General features: G+C 32.3%; 1 protein-coding gene across 17 annotated transcripts in view; it reads left to right on the forward strand.

Moving 5' to 3' along the window:
- LOC128208003 (G-protein coupled receptor moody-like) overlaps positions 1–20,244 on the forward strand; it is a 213,801-nt gene that overhangs the window by 179,408 nt on the left and 14,149 nt on the right. Inside the window, exon 1 of one of the 17 annotated variants that reach the window (XM_052911266.1) lies at positions 15,405–15,546. The exons of the other annotated variants lie outside the window; for them this stretch is intronic. The gene's annotated coding sequence lies outside the window, so the exon portion shown is untranslated. Of the gene's footprint in view, positions 1–15,404; positions 15,547–20,244 lie in introns of those variants that run through there. 17 annotated transcript variants of the gene reach the window in all.

Consider the following 20,244-nt stretch of genomic DNA (forward strand, 5'->3'; position numbering starts at 1 on the left):
CCTTGGAATTGTCAAGTGATAATTATGTTTAATTGAATATTGATGAAAATATCTCATTTTTTACAATGTATTTCAAAATGGATTGTTAAGCCATGTATCAGTAACGTCAGTACATAATTTAAACAATATTCGTTGTCTTTGTGAATGCATGCAAGCAAGTAGTAGTCCCATGTGGTGCACAACAAAGAAGTAGTGATACATGGTTGCGTATGTGAAAACATTTAAGTAATAGCCGCAGGTGATTCTTAGCAAAGATATAGTAATACATGATTGTCTATGTGAAGACATATAATTGTAGCCGTAGATGATTCTAAGCAAAGTAGTAGTTATACATAGCTGCCTATGTGAAGACAAACAAGTTGTAGCCGTAGGTGATTCTTAGCAAAGTAGTAGTAATACATGGTTGCCTATGTGAGGACATAAAGTTGTAGCCGTAGGTGATTCTTAGCAAAGTAGTAGTAATACATGGTTGCCTATGTGAGGACATATAGTTGTAGACGTAGTTGATTCTTAGCAAAGTAATATCAATACATGGTTGTCAACGTAATGACATTTAGTTGTAGCCGTAGGTGATTCTGAGAAAAGAAGTAGTAATACATGGTTGCCTATGTGAAGACAAACAAGTTGTAGCCGTAGGTGATCCAAATTTTGACATGCTCTTCTCATTACCCTTGGAAATATTTGGAAAATGACCCATTATTTTCGATCATTTACAAGTGTTGTGATAGTTGTACCTGTTTAAAAAAGTATACTGAGTTCATTACGTGTGCATTACAAATAGTTCCACCTAGAACACAGACATGTTATGGCCGGGAAAGTTTCTAACTGTAAAGAACGCTCGTTTATTGGATGATTTTGCCGGTGTTTGCGTCATTGCTCAGTTGATTATCTCCTTGTCATCTGGAAGTTGTTCAGACCTGATGTTCATTGAAAGAGTTCATTGCGTATGCACTGTAAATTTGTTCTCTGAACAATGGTTAAATGTTAGCTTTTGTTTTGTTCGTTTTACGAATTATTCTCTTGACGGCCCATTTTCCTGGCTAAACTTCAAACCGTTTACATGTTGTTGTTTGTGATTCATATCGACACAGATTCAAATACATTTATACAACAATGTCAAGGTCATATTTTAAATGTTAGACTTCATGTTTCTTTTTATATACGAGCTTTAAATTGAGTTGTTAAAAATACGAATGCCAATAATATAGAATTATGTCACGATTGCAAAGCTTTATCTGATTTTACATGCTATTTTAATAATGCGCATAACGGTTTTGATCTTTGTATTTCATTTTATGTGGAATAATCGTATATGAATTCGAAGCTTTGTTGTCTACAAACAAAACATAAACATAACAGTGTATTGTATGCAACGACCAAGCTAGGTTGTTAAGGAATAAGAAGAATAAATGTTTATTTTACGTTTTGAAACACTTCGACATTAGGACAAAGGACAATACAATATTAAAACAAAAAACTACAACTGTATTTGCATTTTTTAATACAGACAACTTATGTAGACAAAGTGCGTCATAGCAGGTTTTAATTGTTTTATCAATTCCTTGTGTTACCCCGATATCTACTAGAATACAAAAACACAAAATTATACAAATAATAATAATAATAATAATAATAATAATAATAATAATAATAATAGTAATAATAATAATAATAATAATAATAATAAGCAAAAATAATAGTAAAAAATAAAAATAAAATAATAATAATAATAATAATAATAATAATAATAATAATAATAATAATAATGATACTACTACTACAACTACTACTACTACTACTACCCCTACTACTACTACTACTACTACTACTACTACTACTACTACTACTACTACTACTACTACTACTATTACTACTACTACTACTACTACTACTTCTACTACTACTACTACTACTACTACTACTACTACTACTACTACTACTACTACTACTACTACTACTACTACTACTACTACTACTACTACTATTAATAATAATACTATGTTATAATAATACCATTTTTACTGTTGCTTTTAAAAGTGCAGCCTTAAGCATTAATGGAGTTGAGCGCTCATCCTTACTTCCTCGCAATTTTATGATCGTGCCTTAGTGGGAAGCTCAATTACCATTAATAAACCATTAATTGCAATTTATTAAGTGGTTCTGCGTGAGAGCTGACCTTGGCAATTCCTCTTTTATCTTATTCCCTTACCATAACGGAAGGGAGAGGTAAATGTAGAGACTTACTAAGGAGCTTTTGTATGTACTTGCAGTATTCGCATTGGTATTGCATGTTGGTCTTTAACTTATTAAAAATAAAATACTAGAACTGTTCCGAAACACGACAGGGTTGGGTAGTTCGCCTTTTCACTTACATGTAAACGATGATATAAATTGTTTGTGAAGTTTACGTTTAGCCTCTACCTATATGGTTTTTCATTATCGCACATTATCGCCATTATCTCTTTCCCTGTGATATCGTTTATGTCATAATAAATTTGTGCAATGTAAAGATACCTGGATCATGTAGTGCAGACAAAGTAGCCACTAAGAACACGTACCCGCACAATTAGTGTTTGGCAACCTTCTACTAGTGAATAAACTGTGTACCTAAGTAAGGAATTCCAGTATTGACAAAAAAGGAGATCAATTGCATATGTAAGCACACAATTGTATACCAAGAAACAAACTAAAGAACAAAAACATATGCAACATATGCAACGTTGCGAGTTCAGTTGATAAACTCTACAGCAGGCTGAAGGCCAAATTCAGCAAATACTATTTTATTGCCATAATATTGAAACATGAAACACGGACGTCCCCGGGTATAAGCTGCAATTTGTCTTCACTGACTCTCTTTTTAGGCCATATCCGTTGTTAGGGATGAACTTATTTTATCCGTTATTGCATTTTTTATGTAATAAGTAGATGATTTCAAAAATAAGTTTAGCAATAATGCACCAGTCAGTTGTAACCACGGCCCCCAGGTCCGGGGGTATACCGGGGATAGCGGCGGGAATTGGGCCGTGTTTTAACCTTTTAGGTGGCCCCGTGAGTGCAGTGTGTTTGTTATCACGCCGAAAAGAGCGGGGAATGTGACTGACCTAGGATATCCCAGGAGTGCGGTGCACTTTGGCGGGGATCAGTGTGTCCCCATAGTGCGGGTATTTTACCCGGGATTGGCAGGACCGAAAGTCTGAGTCCCCGCTATTCCTCGGACCTTGGTGAATCGTGGAAAAAAATAGCTGGTACATAAGACTCTTAAGTGATTCGTCATGATGTGTTCCACAATAATGGTCATTGTGTTCCTAACAGTGTAACCTATATATGAAATATTTCTATTAGCTATAATAATGATACAACAAATTTCAGTGCGGCACCTTTTAATAGTACCAATCTTCAATGTGGTCAATGCTTATAACACATATACAACCAAATGAAGATAAAGTTTATTAAAATAAACAGTTTGAAAAAAGATCGATTTTAATTTCATGAAATCATATTTCTCAAACCATTTATTTTGTAAATCATAAAATCCTTATTGGTATTTGGATGTGAAGATATGCAGAAAGTATTTTAACCATGATGCACCGTATTGCAACCCGGTTGTTGTCCAGAAATGATGTGTTAAGTGTCAAAAATAATCTTGGCAAGTAACAGACCAGCAACAGTCACCAGAAAGCTATTTTTCTAACCTGTGTTCACCTGCTATTTGGTGGGAATGATCGCTACCAGTCTTACTCACACACACGATGAATAATTGCACGCTTAGAAAATGACGTTGTTTAACAATTTATTCATTTTTGAACTAAACAACGTTCTGTCTTTTAAATAGAACATACTCAATCGAAGCTAGTTTGTTTTTGTTGAATGTTTATTTTGAAATTTGTCCGTGTTTTGTTCTACCGTTTTCCCAGTGCACTAGGAATAGCAGAGACAAGCACTAGCAGCAAACCCTCTTTTTTAAGGGCAATAATGTACTTGAGTAATAACTTTATACAGAAGTTAATTGTACTCGATTACTTTTTTTTATTGTAAACTATATTTTCTTTTGGAATCGTGACCGAATATTTTGATCAACACATTATGTAGAAAAAAGCGCTTATAAGATGGGTAAACACAAATACTATTTTAGTAAGCTGTTGATTTAAACATATTTTATTGCCTTTTTTCTTTCAACATAATCGGTATTTACAACAATAATATAGAGTATAAAAAAAGCAAATGGATTGAACACAAGTTCTAACAACATTAGTAACGTCTTCCCCAAGCTTCCCCAGTAAGCTGTTAATGTTATATTTTTGAATTAGTCGAGATTGATAAAGTGAGATTTGTCTGAAGTATTTCTATGATATTTGGGCCGGGGGTTGAAATTAAGTGAGCTAAGCCTGATTATATTTTACAAACAAAGTTATTATTTTCTGACCAATAAAGATACGTAAAGTAGACTCCATGACTCTTCTTAAACACCATGTTATTAACAGTGAACAGAAAAATGTGATAGTTCGCTGTTTTTTTATTGCAAGTCCGCTCTAGGTTCCAAATCCAACTTTAGCGCGTACAGTGCCGGGACACATTTGCAACAACGTCATTTCCGAAGAAAAAATGGCGCGTTCTTTATGAAAGTGCAATCAAATGACTTTAAATTCCAATTTGAGGCATATAATAAAACGTGAAAAAACAGTGTGAGAAAGCAATATATTTCACCTTACGACATTACAATGAAACAAACAAATATCCTCTGAAACAGGAATTATCATAGAGCTTTTCGTTATGTTGTTAATTTTCAAATTAAAATGCCTTAAACAACATTTTTTTCAGCAAGTGCCATAACTATTCTAATGGGATTTATTGAGTTCATTTCTTTTCAGAGCTGATGTCTTTTCACTCTTTTGCACTAGAAAAAACAAATATTATTCTGACAGCATTAACAGGTTGTGTAAACACAGGAATCAACGGTGCTAAAAAACTCAATTTATTGGATAATTTCCACAATGATTGCGCTTTTTAAGTATGTTTGTCATCTGGAAGCTGTTACGACCTGTTCATGTTAAGAGTTTTTTCGCTGAAGTTTATTCCGTATGCATAGTAGAATACTTATTGAGTTCATTGAATTTGTGTAGACTACGATCAAGCATTATGCATGGAAAAAGAAGGCTAAAAGCAAGCAAAAACCATTTGACAATAGGACAATAGGCAACTGTAACATAAATTTTGTCTTTGTTTGCATTTGTAAGAATATTTAAATTGCAACAGTGAGATGTGAAAGCAATCCCATGTATGTGTTATCTCAATGTCGACAAATAGCGATTGTTTGTTCAGTTTCTTTCATACTACCTGATGTTGTGTTTTGATTTTGATGCCAACCTGGCTGTTTATGAAACTAAATTAATCAAACAGCTTGAAACCTTTTTTTAATTTTGGTTTATCTGCATCAGTCATGATTCCTATGTTCTTGTATTCATTTGTCTTCGTATTTATACGAAATACTACTTAAATATTCACCACTAAAAGAATGAAAACAAATGTTTTTTTTTTTAAATTCTGACTCCTCATTATAAGCCAAAATAATTGATTTATGGTGTTGTTTGGAAGAAAAAGAGATTCACACTGGGTGTCTAGTTTTCAGAAAATGTTTGAAATGCCATCATGTCTGTATCTTCTCATATCATGCATAATAACAAATTCTCTAAAAGAACAAACATGGATAGTCCATGTTTCAACAACATATAAAGCATGATTATGTCGCCTAGTTTCTACCTAAAACCTTTTTGTATTAATCTCATAACATATCTATGTCTAGAAAGTGTGTCTTAATAACATTCAGTACGTTGATGCTGGTTCCAATAAGGATGCTTGGTTTACTATAGGTTTCTTGAAGTAGAATTACTTATATGCCTGGTGAATGTTTTACACTCACCATTGCCGCCGATGAGCAGTCTAAATGAAACCGAGGCTGTTATTTTTACATTGTTGATGTGGTTTGTACTTTGTAATAATAATTGCTTATACCTATTGAAGTTAATGTTGGGTTTAAGGTTGCAAACAGGTGTATCGCCCGTTATCTGACCATTCATAAACAAAAACCTCAACATTTATTGATAAACAATTTATTGAATAATGATGTTTAAGCGATTGATAAACCGATTATGTTCCGTACCTCGATCTTAATTCTCTAACGGAATATACAAATAAGTAGTGGCTTAAGATAATAAAGACGCTGATCTTACTTCGGGCAACAGAAAAATAAACAGCGTCAAACAAAAATTAGATATAATACAATTAAAAACACAAGGACTAGCTCAACATCGAATACCCTTCTGTGACGCTGTTAGTAGTCACACAAATTTACAGCGAAAATAATACTGACACGAAACAATACAATACCCACACACATAATCATACACCATAAATTAATTTGGTGCTCTTTTCAAGGAATTTTACAGTTTGAAACTTTACAAGGAAATAAAACATGCACACAACAATAGGAAAAGGTTCAAGATTAGGTGTTTGTGCGAGATAAAGTGTGTGTGCAATATCCGAAGGAATGCTAAAAAGCACTAAGCATAACTGTGTCTTTGTTGTTTCTTTTTGGTAATAAAATTGTTCTTCTACCTGTCTTTTTTCAGTTGTTACTTGTATTTGGTTTAGTATGTAATCTTTTTGCTTGCACAAGATGCTTAGTCAGCGATACCATCATATTGATCAAGCAACACCTTTTAAAACAACGACAAATTTTCATTTCTGACAGTTGATTAATGTACTTTTAAATGAATTAAGTATATTGTAAAAGCTGTACCTAGATAATTTTCCAATTCTAGCAGATGATTCATGTAAACTTAATTGACCAATCATATTGTGCAAGCAACAACAAAAACAAGAAGAACAACAACAACAATTTTTAATGCATTCAGGCAAAAATGCCGATAGCATACAAACGGTTTACGAGCAAACAAGTAAAGCAATACTTCCTAAAACAACGATAGTTTTTTATTTCTTTTCTTACACTTTATTGATATAAAACTGATCAAACATTTTGTTATAACGATACCTTCTAAACCTAGCGGATGTACTAGGGACCTCAAACAATTGAAAGCTCATCTGGAATTTAATACCTGGGTTATGCATATGATTCAAATGTATTGAATGTACGAGTAACTTTCCATTAATAAACACAGCCTCATAGCCTTCCGAACACCCTCGGATACAATATATGTATAAGTTGAGAATAGCACAACTTCATTCGATTTCATATTTGGTAGAATAACAAAAATCAATCGAATGAAAAGTGTTTTTTTTGAATGATAACAACTTATTTTGGTAAACGAGGTCTTTTTTGCCAATAGGTTTTGACAAGTGAAGCACGAGTGAGATAATGTGGCGCCAATAATGACCGGGTTTCTATTCTGGTGGAGTTGTTTGGTAGTTTTCTGTTATTATAGCCTTATATAACATTTAAGGGCTTGTATATCACAAATATTCTTTATCGTCTTGATATCTTCTTTGGAATTTTAACGCAATATTAAACACTCAATTACGACAAAATAATTCAGATGTTCAGACTACCGCCTTTGAACAGTGGGTTAAAACATGAGAAGCTCGCTTTTAATGGACCAAATGTATGTGCCAGTTAATAGGTTTAATAATACTAGCAAAGGTTGCAGCAGCCCCAATATTAATTCTATTAAAATGACGACGTCGTTATGAAATAATTATATATAGCTTCTGTGATAAGCACTCTTTTACAAACGTCATGAATTAATAACCTTGTATGCGCTGAATAGCAACGTTTTTATGTATTTAATATCTATAATTTAAATAGATTATCACATTTGCGTTAATTCCATACCACATGTATCAAACTCCTTTCTCCAGACTCGTTTAAAGATGCACTCTTACTCCCAAAATATTTTACCACAATGAATACAAATGTTTTATGATGAGAGAAATGTCGAAAACAATGGTTTCATAGAGAATACCGAATTTAATTTGAAAGAAAGTTGTAGAAAATACGATATTTCTACCTAATGCGACAATAGTAGATCACAGTAAATCTTTTCGCAATTACAAGTGATATTTTTTTTTTTCAAGCTATAACACACACGGTTACAAACTCTTTATCAGTAATTAATATTTTCCATAAATGTATTATTTGGGAAGTAGTTCAAAGTGTATAACTCAAAATTTATATTTGTTATACATGTGTATGTATTGATTTTGAAAAAAGATTTTCACTTTAAAACATTCCGTATTGAATGACCGTCCACTCAAGTAATTTTCCGTACGTATACCTCACTCCGTGGTACACTTGTATACTCGTGCGATTATGTTATCCTAGAATGCGATAGAGCGTACTTTACACCTGTCAGCTAACTGTTGCCAATGAATGTATTGGATGAACACACATTATACAAATGGTGTACCTGAAGTGATATTACCCTTTCATCAATTAAAGTCAAAAGTTATAACGTTTTACCTTTCTGTGCCAAAATGTCCATCAGCAGCATGTAGTGACTTATGTTTTTTTTTTCTTCCTCTAGAAACAAAACCTAGGCGCATGGACCTAAAATCTACCATTTGGATAAAGAAAATTTTGATTACCAAGTCAGGGGAGTATTTCTTTAACTATGGCTTCGATAAAGACCCTTGTAATTGTCATATCGAAAGAGAACGTTCTTTGTTAATACAACCTATCGTCACCTTAGCGCAATAACTCAACAACTACATATAGGAATAGAAGCAAATATTTAGGTTTTGCATTAAGGAGACGATATCTAATCTTTTGTGACAATCAACCTGAAACATCAAATTTAAAAGCTTGAAATTATATATAACAAACTGTTCAACCTCCTTCGAATATAATTCAGCCTGACTGATATGGTTAACTATCATTGATTATGCCTTAACAAGCCTAATACTCCCTAGTGCCGACGCTCATAAATATGCCAGAGACGTCGTGAAATAAACGTACACTCTCCCATCATCGAGAGACACTAATTTGAATACGTATGCCGGTGTAGTATTGTTATTATCATTATTAGGAGGCAGACTACCAGTTATTGTAACAATACAATTTATAACCCAAACGCAATATTTTATTTATAAGTTTGTCATAATGTAAGTAGTTTGCATCGTAGGAGTGCAGTATTTCAAAATGATTTGCCAAACACGTTAAGCAGGTTGTAAAGCAATTAGTTATATGCAAATTGCAGTTTAGGTTAATGATGCACAAACGAATTGCTAGATTACATCGACGATGAAATACATAATTGAAGGTAACATTCCAATAATTAGGCAACACAACATTGATTCTATATTTAGTGTCAGGTTCATATCTCAAAATCCACCTAGCAACAGGCAAATATCTTAGAACAAAACAAGCACAATTACCTTAATATCAACGCCTTTTAGATATAAACAGCAGATGTAATCAACCAAACAATGAAGGAATTGAATATAACAACTACAAATGATTAATGATAAATAATTTACTTGCAATTGCAATTTTCCATTCAATGTTTTGACTCTTGAAATATTCGTTTTGGGTCAAAATTCGTAAGTCTACTAGGAAGAAAAGGCTTAATTCATTGACATAGTTGGACAATATCACTAAGGGTCCCTCTATGATTTACGCTTCTGTATGTATATTGCTTTTAAATAAGTCGACGATATTCTACACTTTTGATATATATGCTAAGTATATTTAACTCATTCTAATTCAATTTAAGATAATACACAATAAAGAAATGGTAAATTGGGACAATACGAGAAAAAAAATGATTTCATATACTTTTGAGCTGTAGTCAGGCTTAAACACGTACCTGGTAAAACGAATCCTTTATTGTCTTTCAATTTGGTTTGTTTTGTTTTCATCTACTCAAACCTTTTTTCTTTTTGCTATCTTTTATTCTTTTTCATATTGTTTCATTATCCCACAATTGTAAATTACAATCTTTGAAGAGAAAACCTTTTTGTTAATGAATAAGTGAAAGTTACTCAAAAGAACATGCTATGTACGTAGTGATATTTATTGCTACCAATGTCTTTGAACAGAGTATAATTATTATATTTTTAAAAAAACAAACAATAATACTTCTTGACTGTGCATTCCGAACAAAAGCAGTGAATTTGCATTTCTTGAACAATTGTATTTCATTTTTAGTATCATTGACAGACTCTTTATTTGCAATATTTGTTGAATAATTTATTGAGTTTTCCACTTCAGTTTAACATATGATTGTTAATGTGTGTAACAAAAGAATACAAAATTCAGAATTTCTATCATGTGTTCTAATCTAAAGTATCAATCGTTTCATTAATCATTTATGTTTTCAAATTAACTAGGCTATTTCTAGCAATATTGTAATATGATTTCGCTCCTAGCTTCGTTAAAGTTTAAAGGTCTATGTGCCTTGATTTGTTAACTTTCAAGTAAAGCCTCCCAAAAGAGACAGGTCAAAGTTTATAAAATGTTGCAAAATGTTAAATAAAGATATTTTTGGAAATAATCAAACTACCGTTTATAAGAAAAATGATCATCTTGTTTTTCAAACGATGTCTTGAATTTTGTAGCTGATTGTTAAAACATTTGACTTCCTACAAAGCATATTACAGACGTCATCATAGAGAAAATGGTGATCATAGAAAAATTACGTTTTTCTTTGCCACTCGTGAAATAAAATACTACCTTACACTGAAAACAACAAATATCCTCTATATTCTTCAGAAAACAAAGTGTTATAATGATATATTCTATACTTTCGTTTTACGTTGTATTTGTTCGTGATATGTAACGTCCAACCGTTAGGAACAATGCCAAGATGAGCGTTTCTCATATCCTCCGTGTAATTGTATGATCGTGACAACGTGGGAAGCTCAATTACCATTAATAGCAAATAAATTGCTTAAGTGTTTTCTGTGTTAGAGCTAACTTTCATAATTCCTCTTTTATTTCATCTCATGATCGTCATATCATTACGGTAGGTAGGGGTTAAGTTCTACTTCTGTGTTTATCTCTGTAGTTCAAAAAAGTTGCAATGGAATTGAAAATAATACTAGAGACAGGACACGGTCGTGTACGTGTAATTGTACGCGAGTTTTAAGTACATGTAAAAGACGTTTGCAAATTAAACACCCATACATCACTTTCCCTGTGCTATCGTACATGTCATTCAAAACTTGTACAGTGTTAGAACCTGGATGACGGAGTATAGCCAAAAACATGAAGTACACGCTCCCACACAACTAGTGTTTGACAACCTTTCTACATTTGAATAAACTTTGTATCAAAGTTTTGAATTTCGGTATTGACAAAAAAGAGGATAAACTGCGTTGAGCAAATTTGAGCAAACAATTGCAACAAGAAAAAACACACCAACATATGCAGCTCAATATCGAGCGATGTTTCGATGACTGCAAATTTAGTTGAATAGTTTGACGGCAGTTTTTTTCAGCAGATACCCAGCACAAATGTATTGCAAATCACAATGCGGTTATAAGACACTAAGACGCTCTCGGGGACTATCTGCCGGTTTTCGTTTACTGTCTCTTGTATTTGAGACGCTATTAGTTGTTATGGCTGAATTGTTTTTATTGTCAATGGATAATTACATTCAGTACTTTTTTCTTTAAATACATTTAGCATTAAACAAAATTCAATGGAACGTCACAGAATGTGCCCCAAAATTGGTAATGCCTATACTATTATTATATTGTTTGATAAACAAGAACAAAAAAATTCTCAGCTTTATGTCTTTTAAAACATTTCAAAACTGACAAAGGTGCAGCAACCGAGATATCTTCAAAAGAGGATGTGAATAGTGAATAAATATTTCCTGGCAAAGAACATTTGTAAGGCTGTCATCAGTCATCAGACAGCTAACGATTTAACCTCTGAACACCTGCGGCTGGGTGGTTATGAATGGGTTACCAATCCTTCCAAGATTTACTCACAGGCACGATGAATAATTGAATGCTTAGACAACGTTTATATTCATTTCCGGAACTACAATATGTACTGACTCAGAATAAAACTCAACTTAAGTTAGGTAAATGTATTCGGTTTTTCGGTATTTATTCAAATCTTTCATTACTCTAAACATGTTACAGTGAAGTGTAAAATCACAGCGACAAGGCAGGATGATTGAAAGACAACTCCAAAACGCAATCAACAAGTTCTGCGCACGACTAAGCTTTGTAATATTATAAAACATTTTGTTTTACTTTTTTCCAATGAAGAAACGTCAAGTAGACACCAGGAAGTTTTAACACCAAGTCACTAACGTATGCGATACCTATTGCTTGTAGTAAATATATATAAATATAATCACGTGCGCATATTTGTCTTTGCCGTTTCAAAACACCCACGTCACTGTCGCTCTAACATTCGAAGCTCAAGCTCATATGTAATTGTATATAATCCGATTGTGATTCTTTGAACAATACTATAATTACAGAGATACTTGGATGGTCTGTTGTCTCCTGAAACAGGAATTGACATATATCCTTCGGCTTTGTTGGTATTATTCTCATTGAACTGTGTACTTCATTGATCTTTATTTGATGAATGAATTAAGGGAACAAATTCGGTTTGTTTTTCGTATTATATTTTTCCAGTGAACAAATAACTTACGATCAGGTAAGCTAAGATTAGTTTAGTTTGTTTCTTAATTTGGCTCAGTGAATTACAATACATTTTGCTTATGTTTTATTATTGTACCATTGGTGTTAATTGTAAATGTGATTCCGTTTTAATTGTGTTTTGTTTTGAAACGATATCGTTTACTGATTACGGTTATCCTAACCTAAATGACAAATGCATTACAGATAAAGTTAAGGCATTTTATAATACTGTTCTTTAGTTCATGTAAAATTGAATGTGGAATACCGCGAAATCTCAAGGCCAAACATTTGTAATTGCAATACAAATGTCTGTATTTTTATTATTTAGCATTTTTCCCAATACGTTAAAACCTTTTTAATGGATACCAACATAATATTGGGTCAACGGGTATTTAAACTTTCATACATCGAATACCTTAAAACGTAAGTACTTAAGTTCAGCGTCAAACGAAAATGTGATTATATGACATTTGTAACATTTTTAAACACAATATTTTAAACGTTTTACTGACTCTTCCTGTCACTTAGTGCGACTAATTATAATCATTATTTAATAAATTATCTAAACTATGTTTGACTTTAAAATCGACAATGAAATATAATATTTTTAGATGGTTACTGAATAATAAATAGTTATTTGACGTTTAACATTAACATCTTTCTCCTTAATTTTTTAAAACCAATTTTGTTTGTTATTCCAGTTGTCTGTTAAGCAAATTCTCACGTATCATAATCCATTAAGATCCAGGTATGCATTGACAGAGATATCAATATGAGAATCTATTAAATATTATTCTATTTTGTACATTATCATTAACCATATGCCCATTGCTTTTAGCAGACACGAATACAAACAGAAGGCAATCATTTCCTTGCAGAGTATGTAAGTTTTAAGAAACACTCATCATCTTCCCTTCCTCGTGGGATGGGCTGATAACCTTTAACTAAACTATAAAAAAGAAAATAAATACAAATGTGTTTCTATGAGTTCTGATCTCTTATAACAATCCATCATCAACCCTCCATTTCAGCAGTGTTGTCTTCTGAATAAACATACGTTTATAATGTTGGATTAAAATAAGAAAAAAATATAAAGTGCGATCGTGTCTGAATCTTCTGAGTTCATGCAAATTTAACAAAGCCCTTATAGAAGAAAACAAACATCCATAGTCCCTTTTTTAACAACATATCATCATATGTTTGTCATTAAAACACTCTTTGTCTGAATTTAAGGTTAAAATATATTTCAAGGGGTCTAAGTATGTTAATGCATGCTTAATTTAAAATGCTGATCATATAACAATAAAATTATATGTCTAAAGTACTACTACTATTGATAAACGTTTGCTCAAGTGTGGAGACTTTGTCAATACGATTAAAAAGCAGTGGACTACAATATTCAATGACTTTCCCGAGGCGGCGGAAATGCCGACAGTTCTTGATGCAGGCTTTTTAACATTCATGCAGGCTGTGATATTGTTGTCTGGTTTGTCTCTTACTCGTTGATTACTTTGATTGGCTTTGATGTCTGCCGCTTTAAACCACCTTACAAATACAATTCCATTGTATTATCAATAGACTGTCATTAAATGATCAAATTGAACCGATATTTATAATCAAGATTCTGCACTGAATAGCTATTTTTAAGTAATATGAAAGTTTTGCACATTTTCTAAAAGTGTGTATTTAGTTCATTTGTTTTCAGAGCGCGTTTGTCTTTTCACTTTGAATGCACTAAAGGAGAAATATTATGCCGACATTCATAGACAGGTTGTGATAAAACAAGAATCAACGGTTAAAAACACTCTCGTTTATTAGATAATTTCAGCGGTGATTGCGTCTTTTTTTAATTATATTTGTCATCTGGAAGCTGTTTGGACGTGTTCATTATAGGAGTTTATTCGGTGAAGTTTATTCCGTATACATTGTTAAATACTAATGAGTGCATGGAATATTTATAGACTACGATCAAGCATTATGCATGGAAACAGAAAGCTATATATATAGCTGTACAACAATTTTGCAATAGGACGATTGCTAATTTCAACACTATTTTTGTCTTTGTTTGCATTCCTAGGCACATACAACAGCAATTGTTGCATTGGGTTTTAATTGTAAAAGTAATCCCTTGTGAGTGATATCCAAATTTCGACACTACTGAGTGTAAGTTTAGTGATGTTCATACTGACTGTTGGTGTGTTTTGATTCTGATGCACACGATATCTGGTTGTATATGAAACTGAATTAATCAATCAATTTGAAAACAATTGGTAATATTTCAACAGTATAAATCATTTTCTAACCTATAATCAAAACAATAAATAGGAAGTAACATTTTTGAGCTTGATTCATGTGCATCAGGCATGCGTCCTTTACATAACACAATATTAAGACATTAAAACACGCCATACTAAATATATATTTTTTATTTAATTATAATTATTTGACATTTTTCGTTTACCTTTTTGTGATACCGTCTGTTTGTTGGGCTTACGGTTTCTTAAGTTTGTGGACACTCAGATACTAGTTTAATTTTTGACCCTTTTTCGCGCAGATTTAAATGACAGAATATATTATAAAAACAATATTCTTTTTTTGCTAAGGGTACTTTTATATGAGTCTTGGTCTGACATTCATTGCCTTGGCATAATGAACTATTGTCACTATCACTCTGACAAACTCAGCTAGAGCGCATACGTGACTGTAAGCAAGCCGATTGGAGTTCCTAGATCATTGATATTAGCAATACGAATACTTGGACGATCTGTTGTGTTCTAATAGCTATTGGCAAAGTTGATCATTCTTGAATTACCTGTGGTGAATTAGTGTGCATTTTATTTCGGTTTGTATGGCAGTATAATTAAGGGGAGGTAATTCGTTAATTCATTGGTAATCGTTGTTCATTTGAGGGATAATTGTAATAACGAGGTAAGTATTTTTACACATAATTTATATATATATAAAAACTACGTTTGGTCTATGTGACGCAGGCAATAAGAATGTTTTTGCTCTGTAAAATATTAGAAAATCAAAAGAAAAAAAGATCACCATTTGTTGGTCTATTTATTTTCACCATAAGACATATTGTGCATACATGCTTATGGTACAACTAAATTGGCATGGTAAAATAAAATACTATTATAGAGCAATATTGAATAACTAGTAAGACTGCATGAATTCGCAAATACATCATATTAAAAACACATAAGCTTGAATATAGAACAGGTTATACTTTGATAAAATGTCCATTGCTTTTAGTAGACTAAACATAAAAACAGCAGTTTTCTTGTAGCGAATTTTTTTTTAACAAATAATCGTTTGTCTTATTAATCTTGCCTTCGTATTTCGGAGGAATAATGACCTAAATATTTACCATTTCAGAAGGAATACAAATGTCTTTTTTATTAATTACGAATGTTCATTATACACCAAAATAACTTCAATTGCACAGCAATTTGGTGTTGTCTTGGAAAAAAACAGAAATTCATAATAGGAGTCTGATTTAAGAAAATGTATGAAGTGCCATCGTGTCTATATGTTCTCATTAAATGCAATTTTACAAACACTTTACAATAATGAGGTTTTTCTGGTCTAATGTTTCATTTTTATTTAGAAAGCAAAACTCCAATAAAAGGCAGACTTAAAGGTGTGTGTGCGCTAAGGTTTCCGTGCTATATCCGAAAGAATGCTAAAAATCACTAAGCATAATTGAGTCTTTGTTGTTGCTTAGTGGTAGTTTCTGCTATTATTTTATTATTTCTAGCAGTTATTTAATGTACACAAAAATAAACTTTACATATTTTGCAAGCAATATCTCCTTAATCATCAATAGCTTTTCATTTCTAGCAGTTCATTAATGTACTCTAAAACTGACCAAGCATTGTGCAAGCGATATCTTCTTTAACTGACGCATATACGAGAGACTTTATACGATGCATAGCCATATTTGGAATTTCATACGTTAGTTGTGCATACAGCGAATTGTACATTGTGATTGTGAAATGGCCCTATGGTGATCTAATTAGTGATGCTTAAATAGTAGAACTATTGTACCTGTTCTTTTAAAATTAAACAAACAATTGAAATAACAGGGGCCATGCTCTCTGATCAGTACTGCTTAAAATGAGAGTAATTGTACCTGTTATTTTAGAATCAAACTTCCAATGGTAATTACATGGACAAACCTTGTAACTAAAACCATACCATAGACGTGTCCAATGGCAAAATTATTCCGATGAGTTCGCTATTTATTTTGCTTACAGATGCTGATGTGTGTGTAGGATAAAATGCATTTCCTTACATTTGTTATTCTTATAATTTGGAAGGTATTCTCTCCCCGATGCATTTTCACAGTTTAAATCTTTGAAGGAAATTCTGTATTGTCGTAAACATCGGATAACGTGTTTATTTCACCGTTATTTCAGACAAGTATGCTTCTGTCAAACTACAACATATTTCAAGAGTGTTAATGTGAAATGTTTGTCACAATGGTGTTATGCCTTTAAATACCAAGGACGGCATTCCACATATTGTCTGAAGATATCTTGTAAAAGGCAAAATAAATCAAAACGCAATAACCTAACTCTGAATAATTTATGAATGCGTTCAGATGTCAGCTATTATATCAATTAATAATTTGTTTTTCAATAACTTGAAACAATCTAAAAGTGGGTTATGTTTACAAAATCTAATACAAATTTAGATGTATAGTCTTTATAAAATAACTTGTGTCTTCACTGTTCAATATTATGGTTTATATCATTTGAGTATGCCGTTTAATGCTGACTAAAGATATTTTATGTTATGTAATGTTATTTAATAGCAACGTTAATAAGGCCAAACAATCACATGTTAAGGTACCTTTGAATGGCCAGTTAAGGCATTTGAAGCTTGCTTATTATCGTCCAAATATATTCTATTAAATGGTACATTTTAAATGCTGGTTAAGATAGCAGTTTAAAAAACAATTTTTTAAACATTAATGATGTCGCCATCATTAAATTAAGTCATTTATACATAAATTGTAACATATAACTGCATTTATAGTATTTCTTGACATATTTAATAAATAAATTGCTCTGTAATGTATGTGCGTAATTAAGCGACGTTTAGCGAATTTAGCAGTAAATCATTTGATTCAGGACATAAAATAGAAGACTCATTTAATTCATTCCGTATTACATGACCGACCTCTCACGTTATATCGTATGTCTCATGCCGTGTTACAATTGTAAACACATGTGCTTAGTGTTGACCTTGATGTCGAAAAAGCATATTTCACACAGGTAACTGATGTAAGTCAGTGTGCGTATTGGATGAATACACATGATACCAAGGGTGTACCCGAAGTATCAGCCAAACAATGTCAGAGTATTCCGGTATTTCACCATAATCTTTCTGTGCCAAAATGCCCGTCAGAAGTGAGAAGAGATTAATGAATAATTTTTCTTTCCCGAGGAACAAAACCTAGTTACATTGACATTCTATGTACCATTTGGCTTGAAATTTCAGTTGTTATCAGAAGATGTCAGGTAAAAGGAAAAATACATCAAAATACGTTGACATTACCTCTAAATAATTTATGAGTGTGTTCAGATTGCAGCTTTTATATTTTTTCAATAAGCATTGTAAAATGGAGTATTGTTTTACAATGTTGTGCGACCTGACTTATTTCTAATACAAACCCTGAAGTGTGGTATTTATAAAATGAAGTTTTCGATATATGCCTTAACATATTAAGCTTAAAATAACAGGCTGCAATAAATGCATCTGACAGGTGTTGCAATTGTGTGTAGAGCGTAACGAGTAACCAACTATCAATGAACAGAGTCCAACCTTTCCGAACAAACCTAGAACACGCCTTTTAAAAATTCAGATTAAAGCAACGAACAATCCTCAACTACAATGTATTCAATGTAAAGAACAGCCAAGCGCTTATCGATTTCATATTTAGCAATATAAATAAACTATTCATATAAAAATGTTGTTTTATCGCCTGGTAACAGCTAAATTTGGTACACAAGGTCCTTATTTGCCGATGGGTTTTGACAGGTTGAGCACGAATACGATAATAAGGCGTCATAATTACCAGATTTCTATACCGGATCAAATTACTATAGCGACTTACATCTTGTTAGCGACTGGTTTCCACTATAATTCTGTATTCTCTTCTTAGTTCCTTTCGTATTTTAAGGCATTATTGAACAGAGACTATTTTAAGACAATACATGAAATATGTCGCCAATGTGTCTACATGTATCTCGTTAACTTATGCATATTTACAAATATCCTAACATAAATAAGTCAAGACTGATAAATATAAATATAGATCGAGCATTTATGGTATTCATATAAACCTTTTGGGGATTGTCTGTCATACCTTTTACGAGTCTTACCAACACGTGACATAAAAAGTGGTCAGTTCGAAATTATTATCAATATGATCAAAATAAGAAAACCTTGCATTAATAACGGACCCAATTTCTGTTTTATGAAATAAATCATTTGAAATGCCGGTTAAGTTAGCGACAATCCAAACAATTGACTAATACAATAACATTTGTGAAACTCTACAATGGCAATAACAATTAACAAGTCAAATGCAAGTTTGAACCACACAGACTCAAGTAGCATAACGCTAAACAATAGTCCTGCGGAGCTAACACCAACTCTCGTCATGTTTAAGTCGTATAAAAACAGACAATCTCAGTGAAAATTCTGTTGTTGCCACCATGAATAATTTGTATATAACTACTGTAATAACCATTTTTACCATACGTCATAAAGTAATAGCCTTGTAAAGTATTTGCGTTATATAGCGAAGTTTGTATGTATTTAGCGGTAAATCATCAAATCAGTACACGATTGTGTCAATTCCATACCATATTTATAAAACCTGTTTTCTGAAATTCATACAATCTGTCAAAGGCTCGCATTTTTATCAGTTTTAGAAAACTCGTTAACTGCGATGAAAAATTAAAGCCGCTCACGTTATATTATCAACGTATATCTCAAGCCGTGTCATATTCGTATACACATTTGATTATTGTCGTTCTTAATGTCAAAAGAGCATATTTTACCTAGGTAACCCACGTCAGTATATAACGGATGCATACAATGGAATTACCTGATGTATCAAATATTTAATGTCAAAAGTAATCCTTTATATCGCCATTACCTTTCTATGCCAACATGTCCATCCGCAGTGAGGAGTGTTTTTTTCGAGATAAAACATGCAAGTAGAAATAAATAAACAGGTAACTCATGTCAGTGTATGTATTGGATGAACACACTTAATACTTAGGGTGTAGCTGAAGTATCAACCAATTAATGTCAAAAGTAATCCTGTTTATCGCCGTGACCTTTCTGTGCTAAAATGTCACTTCGTAGTGAAAAGTTACTTACATTGTTTTTTTCCCAGAGAATAAAAAACAGCAGGCACGTCAAAAAATACCAACGATCTGGCTGGAAAAAATATTTCAATACCAAGTCTGAACCGTTGTTTTTTTAATGCGGTGTTCTTGATAGATCCTTACGCAATTTATATATTGATAGAAACCGGAACCTAAACACATGTGAATAGAACCTTATTTAACAAGGCGATCTCTAAATATTAGTTTCAAACAA

The sequence above is a fragment of the Mya arenaria genome, chromosome 11, assembly GCF_026914265.1.
Source record: "Mya arenaria isolate MELC-2E11 chromosome 11, ASM2691426v1".
NCBI lineage: Eukaryota > Metazoa > Mollusca > Bivalvia > Myida > Myidae > Mya > Mya arenaria.